Below are 13565 nucleotides of genomic sequence, written 5' to 3' on the forward strand. Positions count from 1 at the left end.
CTCTAAGCATTGTTAAAAAAATTGTGTTCAGCATGCCAGCTTATACACCCCCCACAGTAAAATTAGGAACTTCCAGGAAGACTGAAGCAAGAAGTACACCCTTGCTGTCAGTCACCTGAAGTTGGCCTTTCCAGTCCTGAGTTCAGTTCATGTTGTTGTTGTTTTAGAAATTCACACAAAGCTACTCGAGGGCTATCTGTGCTAGCCGTCCCTACTTTTGCAGTGTAAGACTAGAGGGAAGGCAGCTAGTCATCACCACCCACTGCCAACTCCTGGGCTACTCTTTTACCAACGAATAGTGTGATTGACCGTCACATTATACACCCCCACGGCTGGGAGGGCGAGCATGTTTAGCGATGCGGGCGCGAACCCGCAACCCTCGGATTACGAGTCGCACGCCTTACGCGCTTGGCCATGCCAGGCCTGAGTTCAGTTCAAAAGAAAAATAAAAACTAAAATGTGTAAAATTACGACTTGCTAGGAAGACTGAAGCATCAAGATTGAACTTGCAGTCAGTCACCTCAAATTGGCCTTTCAAGTCAAAATAAAAATTGAAATGTTTAAAAGAAATCGTGTTAAAACATTAAAATGTGTAAAATAAATCATGCTAAAACACTATATAGTCTGATAAAAAACCTTAAATTAAGTGTAAAAGATCAATGTAAAAATGTAAAAACATGAGTGAGATGGGCAGTATCACCTATAACATGGGCCAAAGTCAAAGGCAAACCTTGCAGCAGTACCAGATAAAAGGAAGTGGTGGGTTAAAAAACTGCGACCAATGCGTAGCCTTGACAAGACAACCTCCTCTCTTCGATCCCTACACAAGCAAGAGGGCCAAAGGCCCAGAGAAGGTTTGATTTGAAAAAGCTTGTTATTGTGTTGCTCATTCCAGGTTGCCTGCTATCTGGTGTACAGTCTGAATTTGATAACTGGACCATAGTCCATGTATGGAATGGGTACTGGGATGATAGATCCACAACAGACAGACATTGCTGCTCTGTTAGTCAGCTCATTCTGAGAAATGCCAACATGACCTGGTATCCAAAAGAATTGGACAGAGACAGATGAAAGAGAAAGATGGGCCAGTTTGTTTTCGATAATGATGAAAAGAGGGTGGTGACTATCATGAAATGATTCCAAGGCCAATAGGCAGCTGAGTGAATCTGTATATATTGTGCAATTTGTATATTGCATTAGTTCAATATGATTTAGGGCAAGAGAGATGGCATAAAATTTGGCAGTGAAAACAGAAACTGTAGGGGGGAGTCTGTGTGCCACAATTGAAATGTCACAAACCATGGCAGAGCCTACTGAGTCACCTGATTTGAAACCATCTGTATAAATAGGAATGGATTGATCATATGAAAGATGTTCAGCCAAGAAAGAGTGATATTTCCAATCGGGTGTATCTGCTTTCCTCAGATGACTCAAAGATAGGTTACAATTAAGGACAGTAATTTGCCATGGTGGAATAGGCTGAAGAAACTGCAATATTATTCAAGGAGAAATCCGATTCTTCTAATTGTTTCTGGAAAACGGAGTCTAAAAGGAACAATGGCAGATTTTCTGTTATTAAAAAGTGTGGTCCACTGTAGTTGGAAAACACAACTTCAGGTAGGATGCTGTGGTGAGGATTGAAGTTTGGAAGCATACTTTAGAGACAGTTGTAAATGGCAAATATATAGAGGGGATTCATGAGATTCCACATAGACTTTGCATGGGAGAAGTACATAGAGCTCCAATGCAAAGCCCCTGGTGATAAACAGGATCCAACATTTTCAGTGCTGAGGTTCTGGAAGAACCATAAACCACATACCCATAGTCAAGTTTGGATTAGACGAGGGCACGATAAATTTTGAGCATGGAGTATCAATCTGTTCCCCAAGAAGTAGAAGAGAGGGTACGGAGAATGTTCTATTCTTTTAGACATTTGATACAAAGTTGCTTGATATGCAAAATAAAATTAAATTTACAATCAAATATAAGACCTAAGAACTTTGCCTCAAAGATGACAAGTACAAAATCATCAAGACGGAGTTCTGGATCTGGGTGGATTCCCTGTTTGCGGCAGAAATGTATACAAATGGTTTTACAGAGTGAATGTTTAAAACCATTTGCCGTGGTCCACTTCAGCATGTGATTGATTGCAGTTTCTAACTGCCATTCAATAAACCTCATGTTTGATGACTGACATGAGATGTGAAAGTCCTCAACAAAAAGACTGTTTGCAATTGTAAGGGCATTAATCTTTATAATGAAAAGTGTGACACTCAGAATACAGCCCTGAGGGACTCCAAATTCCTGTGGGAAAAAATGAGAAAATGTTGAGCCCACACGGACTTGGAATCGGTGCTTCATTAAGAATTGCTTGATGAAAAGGGGTAAGTTGCCAGACAATCCACACGAGTGAAGGTCTCGTAAGATGCCATATCTCCATGTTGTATCGTAAGCGATTTCTAAATAAAAAAACAGTGACAAGATGTTGCCTTAAAAAAAGTTTCTCTGATTGATGTTTCAAGGCAAATTAAGTGGTCTATCATAGAGCATTGTCTTCAGAATCCACACTGAGTCGGTGAGAGAAGGTTGTCTGATTCAAAAAACCAAACGAGACAAGCACTGATTATCCTCTCTAAGATCTTACTGAGACAACTTGTCAAAGCAATTGGATGGTAATTTGTAGAAATCGTTGCATCCTTCCCAGGTTTCAGAATAGGGAGTATGATAGCTTGTTGCCAAGCATCTGGATAGACATTTTCCTGCCATATCCAATTAAAGACAGCTAGGAGAATAGTAAGAGAGTTCTGGGAAAGATGGCATAACATATCATAATGTATATTATCAGGTCTGACTGATGTATTGCCAGACCGATGAATTGCAAGTTTGAGTTCCATCAGTTTAAGAGGGCGATTGTAGTCATAGGAATGCTAAGTTGAAAAGGAAAGAGGCAAATGCTCTGCCTGTGTTTTAATGGCTAAAAAGGAAGGGAATAAGTTCTAATAGCTAGATATATGAGAGAAAAAGTCCCCAGGAGTATTGGCAAAGCTCTGTGCATCTGCAACTTTGTGGCCATCAGATATTAAGACAGAGAGAGGGGCAGAAGTATATCTTCCACTCACCCTCCGGATCTTATCCCATATAACTTCGGTGCTGATGGTTGAAGAAATGCTGGAGGTGTATTTAATCCACGATTCCTTCTGGCTTTGATGTCTAACTTGCCGAGTGTGTGCATGGGCTTGCTGAAATGCAGTGCGGTTGGAGAGCGTGGGGTATCTTCAAAATTTATCCCAAGCATGTTTCTGAGTTTTCGTGTTATAGAACAGGCAGAATTCCACCAAGGGTAGGGATGCCATGGATAACATGTTGAGGTTTTAGGGATGCATCGAGTAGCAGTTTGTATAATACTGTTGGTTACTGCTGCTATACAATCATCTATGGATAATTTACATAAGATGGCAGGATAAAGTTCCGAGAGAGTAGTGAAAGGCCAGTTGACTTAGACCAACTTCCAGTGAGGTACATGGTTAGGGTGGTACTGATCACGACCAATCTCTCGTAAGATGATGGGAAAATGATCACTACCTCGTGGATTGATTTCCTGGAAGGTTGACAAGTGAGTAGCAAAGAGGAAGAGACAGAAAGATCTATAGCTGTGAATGACTGATTGGGTGTATAAAAATATATGTTAGAGCCAGGTTGTGGTTCAGGAGCATATGCTCTATGGCATGCCCTCTCATATCCATATGAGAGCCACCCCAGAGGGGATTATGCCCACTGAAATCTGCCAAGATTAAAAAGAGGGGGTTGGCAGTTGCTCAATGAGGGTATTGAGGTTTGATTTATTATAATGTGTTTCATTTGTAAGGTATAGAGAGCAAATAGTGATTGTACAACCCAAGGAGACACGGATGGGCTACACATAGCCTGTCGTTCTGGTATAATGAATAGTGTCAGATAGTAACTGTATTCGTAGGCTGTAGAAATGTTTCTTGCAAAGAAAGACATATGGGATGATAAAAGTCAATCAGATTTTTTATGTCAGTCACATTTGATTGGAAACCTCGACAGTTTCATGGACAGTCCATGTGTAATTATTTCAAAGGGGAAGACAGTAAAGTGTGTGTTTTTTTTCTTATAGCAAAGCCACATCGGGTTATCTGCTGAGCCCACCAAGGGGAATCGAACCCCTGATTTTAGCATTGTAAATCCAAAGTCTTACCACTGTACTAGCAGAGGACAAACAGTAAAGAGTCCTTGTGCTTAGGACCATTTTTTTTCTTTATTGGATGTGGGTGTATTGCCCTCTATGGTTCCTGCTCTAGCTCAAATGGTTGGGTCTGAATTTATCAGTACACATACTAATGATTGAGGGCATGGATAAGTGATTTGTTTAATTTTTGAGGTATCAAGAGAGGGAGACCCCATGGAAACATCTGGACTTGAAGAAGGTGGAGTTTGGCAATGACTGGAAGGTGTGGTCAGGACAGAGATGGAAAGAGACACCGATTCAAAAAACTGTGTTGATTTTGGGAAGTGTTTCTTTAAGATTTGGTGGTGAAGATTGTGTAAAGGATAGGGTAAGGTAGTAGAATGGGTTACAGTAGCATCAGTTCTCGACGGAATAAGTAATAATTTTTGAGCCTATGTGTAAGAGAGATTGTTAACTGTCTTGAGACGTTGTACTTCTTTTTCTTCTACCCATTTAGAACAAGAGGTAAATAAGAAGGATGCGTACCATTACAGTTTATACAATGTGGTTCGAGTTGGCATTCGGTGACATTATGGTCTTTACTACCACAACAAGCACAGGTCAAGGAACCACAGCAAGATTGTTTTGAATGACTAAATCGTTGACAATGGAAATATTGTACAGGATTTGGAATATAAGGTCACACCTTACAATTCAGATATCCTGCTTTTATTGTGGTGGGAGGACATGGCACTGTAAATGTTAGTATTAAAACATTTGTTGGTTCCAGAATTCCATCTTTTCAAGTGAATATTCAGTGTACTGCTGTGACACCTTGGCTGGTGAGACCTGCAAGGACCTCCGATTCAGGGACAGTCCTTAAATCTCTTTCAACTATGACTCCTTTGAAAGTATTCAAAGTGGAATGAGGAGTAACTTCAATGGGTATGTCCCCTAAGGCTTTTGATGTCAAGAGGAGTTTGGAATGCTGTGAAGATGTTTCCACTAAGATGTTGCCCAAATGTAGCTTTTTTACTGACTTAGGGTAGCCAGCAAGGCCTTCTAAGCTATTCTGAATAAAAAAATGGAGACATCTGCCCTAGAAGTTTGTAACTTAAAGAATGCAAAATTAAGAATCGTGAGACAGATTCAAGTGGTAAGTTGGGCTGTACATATTCATCAATGCTTGGTCGTTTTCCAGTAGTCGGGTTTTTCTCGCTGGTTTCAAGTTGTATTATTTTTTTTGTTTTAGGAGTATCCATAATAAATAGAAAATTTTTCAGTGCCCACTGACCCTACCCACCATGGAGCCCTACAAGGGGACGCACTACAGTGCCTTAAGGGTGCTGCATTGATGCCAGGGTTTCATGAGCACTATACCCGAACACCAGTGTCAGACACAATGTCCACAATACCCATTGTGAATGTCCTATGCTAGTACTCAGTTGACCCTGGCTCAAATGGACTAGCCAATTGATCCTGGAGGGGCCACCCCAAGACTGCCCGTTTACAGGAAAGTGGTGTGTTGGAGTTACCATGCATGGCAGACATGCAGGTGGACGTTTAGATCCCAGAGAAGGTAAACTGTAAGAATGGAACCTTTTCTGGGAGGTCCCCTTCACTATGTACAGCAATCCACATCGAAGGGATATCAAATAATCAGTCATGCAAAATTATCTGAATTATTCAAATATGATTGTGCTTCATCTACAGCATTTTAAGCCTTTTCTTTTCAGAAATGAACTCTTATTTGGTTTCTTGTGCCTCTCATCTAGAACTGTCATTCGTGGCTGCTATCTTTCTCCATAAGTGTGTGCTGATATCTGGCATGTGCTTGGCTGCATGACTTTAGTAATCTTTTATTAATTATCAACCTCACATTTATGAACTTCAATGCCTTGAGATACCAAAATATCTTAAGCCATATGCTGAGCAATTAGAATTTCTTCACGTTTGGTATCATGATGTCCTTATTCACAACACCAACTACTTCCCTTAGTTGTTGAGATATATTGTCTATATATATAGAAGTGTGTAGAAGAACTCATCAAAGCACATGCTTCACTTGGCAAGAGCATCCCCCTTATCCCAAATAAATCATCCAAACTGCACTTCTGCTGCATCACACACTTCAACAAGGCAGATTCAGGAAGATGCAAGTTTAAAGGTCAGCTTTGCAAATGCTGCAGTTGCAATGTCTAGCTTCGTAGCCAATATGGTTGGATCTGATGTTAGTTCATAAAGAAATAAATACCTGAAGGGGCATTTCTCTTGGATCTTTGACACTAGAGTACAAAGCACACTCAAACAGTTCTTGTAAAAATACAATTTCTGCAGGTCTGATACATCACTGAATGTTAATGCCAACTTGACAACACTGCCAATCTACAGTTTCTTTGTTGACAGTTGATAACTGCTTTTGGAGACCATCCCAGTTTATCATCTTGTACACTGTATTATTCTCTCACAAGACATATGGTTTGATAAAGAAAGCCAACAGTCATTCAATAAGACTGCAAAATCTTGTGGCATATACTGAGACAGATTCTCAGCATAACTGCTGACTCATCCATTTGGTTGGTACTTCTTCAGGATTGGTTTGAACATAAAGACAATGAAGATGAAGAATTCAAATTTAATGATCATGAGTTTCTCTGGCAACACCACATCCCAAATGGTGATGAATGCCTGACATATGAGAATGTCAGTATGCATCTTTAATACCTTGTTTATGTACATTGTACCATGCGATCATACTTCTACAATTCTTTGGGCTACAGCTTTGTCTTTGAGTCAGCACATTGCTCAAATGTGTAATAGAAACAGATGATTTTGTCAGTTCTTTCAAGGCTCATTTCCTACCATAAGTATAATGAACAGATATCCACATAGTTTGCAGTACTTTTTCTACCTCTCAATCAGTTTACTGTATCCCTATAAAATTAACAATAACAATAACATATGTACCCATTGTATGTAAAAAATTTTCAGAGGTGAAGATAACATAAAAAACATACAGAATGTAAACCTCTACAGTTCCATTGTATGAAGGTGGGTCAATCAGGCAGCTCTTTGTTGTTGGAAGGGGATTCCAGTGACTGAGGACATGATCGAATGATTGTTTTGCATCTTGGGGTGGAAGAAGAGGATGTATCCAAAAGAATGCCTGTACTCGGAACCAAAGAATGTGGGTCTTGGGGTTTGTTGGAATGTATGTAAGGAACAGAGATGGGTGTAGAAGTTGATTCATCAACTTTTTTAACCATGGAGATCAAAAGACTTTTCATTTGGTTTGAGAATGATTCTTTTGGAAGCACAGAGAGATTCATCTGCAACTCCCACTGCAGTAGTGGAACAAAGTGCAGCAGCATAGTCCAAGATGAAGTGGTGGACAGCAACTTTCGAGCCTCAAAGTAAGTAATGTTTTGAGTCATTTTCGAATGCAGCATATCTTTTTCTTCCAACAATTTAGGGCAAAAACGAAAGTAGGATGGGTGAGAGCTATTGCAATGGATGAAATGAGGGTCTGTTTCACACTCATAGGCATCATGGTCCTTGCCACCACAACGAGCACACATCAAGGAACCACGACAAGATGTTTTCGAGTGACTGACACTGGAAACATCTGAGAAGGTTTGGAATGTATGGCCGTACCCTGAAATTAAGATAACCTGCCTTGATGGTGGCAGGTGGATGTGGTGATGTAATTGTCAGAATGAGGACACTGGTTGGCACCATAATTCCATTCTTGCAAGTGGAGATACTCCTTACTGCAGAAACTGCTTGGGTAGAGAAACCAGTGAGAATCTCTGACTCAGAAATGTTTTTCAAATCCCTCTCAACAATAACTCTTCATGATGAATTCAAAGTAGCATGAGGTGTAACCTCAATAGGTATATCCCCAATCACCTTTGAATGCACGAGGAGTTCACTGTGTTGAGATGTGGATGTTTCCACCAATATGTCACCAGTGCAAAGCTTCTTTGCTGACTAAGGAGAACCAGCAAGTCCCTCTTGTCCCTTGTGAATGAAAAAGGGAGACATCTGCCCTAAAGGTTTGTCTGAAAGAGAATGTAGTATAAGAACACAAGGTACAGGTGTTACAGATGTTGAAGATTGCTACTCAGAATCTTCAAGACATGGTCATTTACCTATAGACTATTTTCACTATTTTATTTAAGTTTTTATTTGGAGAATCCATAATAAAAAAAATATTTTGGTGTCCACTGACCCCACCCACTATGGAGCCCTACAAGGGGACATACTACAATGCCAAAAAAGGACACTGCAGCAATGCCAGGGTTTTGTGAGCACTATACCCAAACACCAGCAACAGACACAATGTCCACAACACCTGTTGAGAACTTCCAACACTGATACTTGGTTGACCCAAGTCCAAGAGGACCAGCCAATTGACAGAAGGGGCCACCCCAAGGCCACCCGTCTACAGGAATTCAAGGCCAAAGTGGTGTGTTAGAGTTGGACCCCTCAACCACCAGGATCCTCTCTTCCCCTTCACAGGTTGCCACGCACTCCAAACACGTGGGTGGATGTTTAGATCTCAGAGGAGGTAAACTGAAAGAACAGAACCTTCCCTAGGAGGTCCCCCTCACCACATACAAGATCTCACACCAAAGGTAGGTGAAAGGGTTAGTTTAGGTTTATAACACTGAAATCAAGTGGAAAGCATCAACCCACAGGAAATAGATGTGCTCCAGGATGACAGTAGGGGTAGGAGGGGTTATCAAATGAAGGTCAAATTAGAGGGAGTAATGGTTGCACTGGCCAATATGGAGCCACAAGTAGGATTAGATGTGGGGTGGTTTGGATAAGAAATAGAACTCTGTTGAAGAAGCGATTAGTGGGATAAGAACAGATGTGATGACCCCTCCAATCTCCCCTAAATGTGCTCATTCTCAAAGCTAGCAGGTATGAAATTGGTAACCAGAAGGAAGGATTCAGGTGTCAAAAAATGATATGCACAAGAGCAATTTATTCTGACAGATGCAACACATAGTAAAATATAAACAGAATTATTTATTTTAACCAAACAGATAATATTCCATAATTCATCCTTGATATTAGGAGAGTGAAGATAAGAAAAAGAAGACATATATTGTGACATAAACATAGCAGCTGAAACATGTACTCACCAGCTCCAACCATAGGTGAACAAGGTGTCATACATCAAACAGATGGAATTACAAGGAGGAAGTTAGCTTTCAAGTGAAACTGGACAAACTCCCAAAACTGCTGTAAGAGCAATAAGTTCAATAAACTAAACAAAGCATTACAGAATTATGGCACTGACTTATTGCTATCATAAGAACAGGGTAATATTACAAGCATAAATCATAAATCCCTCAACTGTTAATGCAGTGACAAGACATTCTATATACAGAATTACAATGAAGACATGGAATATTTGCTGAACCACTAGATCAGTTTTTGTATCTCCTGTTGCTGGTACTACAAGGCAGACAAAACCTCCAAATTCACCCTTACAAGCAGTGAAAGAATCTCCTACACACAACTGATACAAAATAGCAATGTTTTTAAGAACTAAGTATTATAAGGAATATCCTTTGAAGGTTGGACCTGTTCTGACAGCTGTATACCAGGGAAAATGGAAAGAGGGAAACCAGTTTTGCCTTCTTCTCAATGAATGTATAATCTTCAGCATGTAAAGTAAATTAAATTTCTAAACTCACTTAGGAGGAAGCCTTCATGATCGTTAACCAAAGTCACTGTAAACTGGCAAGAACTCATGCTCCACTGAAAGGAAAAAGGGAGAAGTAAATGTAGTGGGGAGTCTGAAGGAACATTAAATCAGAGAAAATACAATAGGAGTCCTTGATTTCCTGTTTTGAAAAATAGACTAACCCTAATTTATTCAGTCAAGGAGTTGACAGGGATAGGAAGAAGTTCTCTTCTACTTTACTCAGGACGTCAATTAGTGATAGTCCACAACTGAGTGAAACTGCAACATATCTAGAAATATGTGTGTGTGCACATATACACACATGAAGAATGCCACTGGGTATGCCACCAGAACATCCCATCTCTACTGTGAGCATCACAATGCAATAAGTAAATAGTGTGAGTTTGAGACAAAGCATACCTGACCAGGCAACACCTGTCACAGCATGAGATCCAGTTATCAGTGCTAAAAATAAGGGTTGCTAAAAATAAAAACATAAATGAAAAGAAATGATTAAAACTTTCCCCAGTCAAAGGCAAATGATGTTTGTAGAACTGCCTGAGGAGGAAGATGATGTCCACCTGAGAAAGATACAGCCAGATTGTATGGATAATGAACAATAAAGGTATTGGAAGTATTCCACAATATAATCTGAATAATCTTAACTAAAGGATGGTGAAGATGAGCAGCTAAGGATATTGTGTTGTGATGAATTTGATGAAATGAAAGACAGAGACAGTTACCTTCCACGAGTAATTCCAAATATGCCAGCTTAACAAATTGGCATGATAGAGAATAAATCACAAGGGCTCCAATGAATAAATTGAAAAGAACATGAATCCCAAAATGAGGTGCAGTGCATACCATATAACATTGTAAGGTGAAAATCATACAAAGAAGTTGATCAGGGAGGAAGTACTGGTTATAAGATGATACAAGAAAAAGAGTAGATGATGATGTTAACATTAACAATATAAATATCCAAGTGACAATGTCCATAAGCAAGGAGAAGAAGAAAATAGGTTTTGAAGAAGAGAAGATACCTTGGACACATAAACAAAGGTTTAAAGGGGAGGATGAGAAAAAGCACAAAGAACTACAATGAGTTCCCAGTCAGGCAAATCAAAGAAACTTGGAAGATATTAACTCAAAAGATGCAGAAATGAAGGGATATTGATAGAGGAAGACAAAACTTTCCAAAACTTGAAAAAAACAGGTGTTCAACAAGGCTACCTGATAGCTAAACACAGTCAAAATGGACAAGCCTTTGGCAAACAAGTAGACAAAGAACTGGGTAAGATGATGAATGGAAGAGTAAGAACGATGGAAGCCACATTGGATAGACCAAGGAAGGAAGGTAGACGTTTTGCTAAATGGACATAGCAGGTCTGACAGATTAGGAAAACAAAGATGTAACATGCAGAGTTAGTCCCTTGGACTGAAGCAATGGACCTGACAATAGCCATGCATGAAGATGGAGAGTGATGACATATGGATGAACAATGTCTGACCAAAGGTTGACAGACTAGAGTGATATGTGGTTGCACTGGCCAAAATGGAGCCACAAGGTGGATTAGATGTGGAGTGGTTTGAAGTAGGGATAGAACTCTAGGAAGGAATTAACGAGAAAGATAAGAAAAGATGTGATGACCTCTCAAATCATGACTGAATGTATCCATAGCAAGCGTGGAATGGGCCACTAAAAGGAAGGAAACTTTGTTTTCCATTGGGTTGTAAAAAATTGATAATAGGGTGCTCCCAGCTGAGAATACACCTGCTGAAAGTCCTGTTGTTCAAGGAATCACTCAATGGGAAGAATATTACTGGGTCAAGATATACAAACCACAATTAGACTCAGGGTGCAAGAAACATGGCAAGATAAGACCACCATGTGGTGATTGTGGGCCCAGAAAAGGAGATCCAGCATTTGAAAGCATGAAGACCTTTGTGGAGTTGTTGGAATTTATCATAAACACCCTCACCCACAGGAGAAGAAGAAAGTGAGACAAAGCTTAACAAATCACTTAAAGTTCAAAAATGCTGATATGGAGAGAAGTTTCCTTATCCAACCAGAGACCAAAAATCTTTCAAATGTCAAAGTAAGCACTCTATGAACATATGTAAATCCAAATGAGGAGGAGGTAGTGAAACCCATGACATGGTTTGGATCTTATCAAACCACCTAACCAGGCCAGCCCTGATTGGGAAGTAAGGGTAAAAGTAGATGTTCCATTGACTGAAAAGCATTCACTGAATAGAATGCATATGAGCTCAAGCTATGAGGAATAAGAGCTTCCAGGGAATCCCAAATCCACAAAAGAGAAGGAACCTTTCTCATGCTGTAGTACAGGGGTTCACAACCAGTGGGTGGGTCGTAAAGCCTTGGCAGGGGAGCCGCATAGCCTTGTTAGAAGTAGCTTGGGATAACATTAATTTTATTTCATCAATTACATTTTCAAGTTGCAAGTGCCAAAAGGTTGGGAACCCCTGCTGTAGTAGGATGATAGCATGTGAGGTGAGGGTCTTGTGGACTGCTTGCTCCATATCCCCCAAATGAAGAGAAGAAAACTTGTCCTGTTTAAATAAATGAAGAAAACACCCAAATGAAAATAGTACTGAGCGTAAGCAAGAAAAGACTTCTTCACCTTTATGCTAAATCCTTCCTCCCTATGCAGCTTCTTTAAGAGGGGCAGGTGTGCTCTGTGGACTGAACAAGAAAAAGTGAGCAGGAGAAAGTCATCCATGTAGTGATAAGTGCAAAGACCCACTGAGTGAAGATACTGGGCAAAAGTTCTTACTACCTGACAAAACATATAAAAAATTGATGTCAGACCAAACAAAAGGGCCCTAAACTGGAATACTTAATTTTTTGCCATAAATAACTGTTGAAGATATGGTTGCTCTGAATTGTAGAGTTCAAGGAGAAAAATTGGTTTACAGTATAAAAACACAGGTAATATAGCCAAAGCAAAACTCAGCTCTACAGTGCAAAACAAATAAGTTTTACATTAATGAAAGTTAGAACTAAAAGGCTTATATTTAACAATGACAAAAAAGAAATTATTCAGATAGAAAAATAAAATAAATGTTACTAGTGAAATAATACATATCTTGTTGACAAAGTACTTGTTAACATCTGATTATACATTGTAGTTTAAATAGCCTACAGAGTAAGTAATAATAATTAACAGGTAATCTGACTACAAATACCCAAAAATAAAGTAATATGATAACATGGGTAAGAAAAAGAAACACTGCAAAATCATCTTCCTCTCAAACACAGAGAAAAACTGAATATGCATTCATTTTTGCCTTAACATCTAGATGTAAAAAAGGGTGTGGAAAGTGAAATATCCTGCCAAAAAAGGATAGCCCAAATTGTCTTCTTTTTGATTGTGTTCTTCCTCAACAACATTGTCAAGTTTAAGAGTAGTAGAAATCACCAGTTGAACATAAGAATCTAGCACCACACAAAATAAGGCCTGTTCCTCCTCTGCAGATAAAGTTGAACCAGGTTCCTGGGAAGTTGTACTAGGAAGTAGCATTATCAATTGTAACAGGAACTATTGTAGTTGAGATAATAAATCACAAATTCATATAAAATTCTCATGTAATTTGGTAACATGAGATAAATGCAAAAAAATACATACAAATACATTTCCAATTTCCTTTTCA

At 39.4% G+C, this 13565-nt stretch overlaps 1 protein-coding gene across 3 annotated transcripts in view; it reads right to left on the reverse strand.

The window, feature by feature from the left end:
* The window catches only part of rtet (major facilitator superfamily domain-containing protein rtet), a 105416-nt gene that overhangs the window by 14480 nt on the left and 77371 nt on the right, over positions 1 to 13565 (reverse strand). The window lies entirely within an intron of this gene.

The sequence above is a fragment of the Tachypleus tridentatus genome, chromosome 2 (assembly GCF_004210375.1).
Source record: "Tachypleus tridentatus isolate NWPU-2018 chromosome 2, ASM421037v1, whole genome shotgun sequence".
NCBI classification, from domain to species: domain Eukaryota; kingdom Metazoa; phylum Arthropoda; class Merostomata; order Xiphosura; family Limulidae; genus Tachypleus; species Tachypleus tridentatus.